The 243-nt window shown below is 38.3% G+C and overlaps 1 long non-coding RNA gene across 1 annotated transcript in view; it reads right to left on the reverse strand.

The window, feature by feature from the left end:
* LOC107575699 (uncharacterized) overlaps positions 1-243 on the reverse strand; it is a 10,016-nt gene that overhangs the window by 789 nt on the left and 8,984 nt on the right. The window lies entirely within an intron of this gene.

The following is a 243-nucleotide window of genomic DNA, read 5'->3' on the forward strand; positions in this document are numbered from 1 at the left end:
ATACATGGTTTGAGTACAACTTAAACTAAGGTCAAGCGGTTAGTCAGAAACCCATGATCTCACCTGATGCACCCCATGCTCCCATGCTTCCTGAGATCTAGTATGTACGTAACCCTGGTCGCAGATTTGCGGATACGCATTCACTTAATCTACTTGAGGAAATAATTTCAGAGTAAGTCCGAATACATCAAATGTAACAATTTATTAATCAGTCAGGTAAATATGTATTATGCCAATTATCTA

This window comes from Sinocyclocheilus grahami, unplaced genomic scaffold (genome assembly GCF_001515645.1).
Source record: "Sinocyclocheilus grahami isolate Dianchi unplaced genomic scaffold, SAMN03320097.WGS_v1.1 scaffold2825.1, whole genome shotgun sequence".
Taxonomy (NCBI): Eukaryota; Metazoa; Chordata; class Actinopteri; order Cypriniformes; family Cyprinidae; genus Sinocyclocheilus; species Sinocyclocheilus grahami.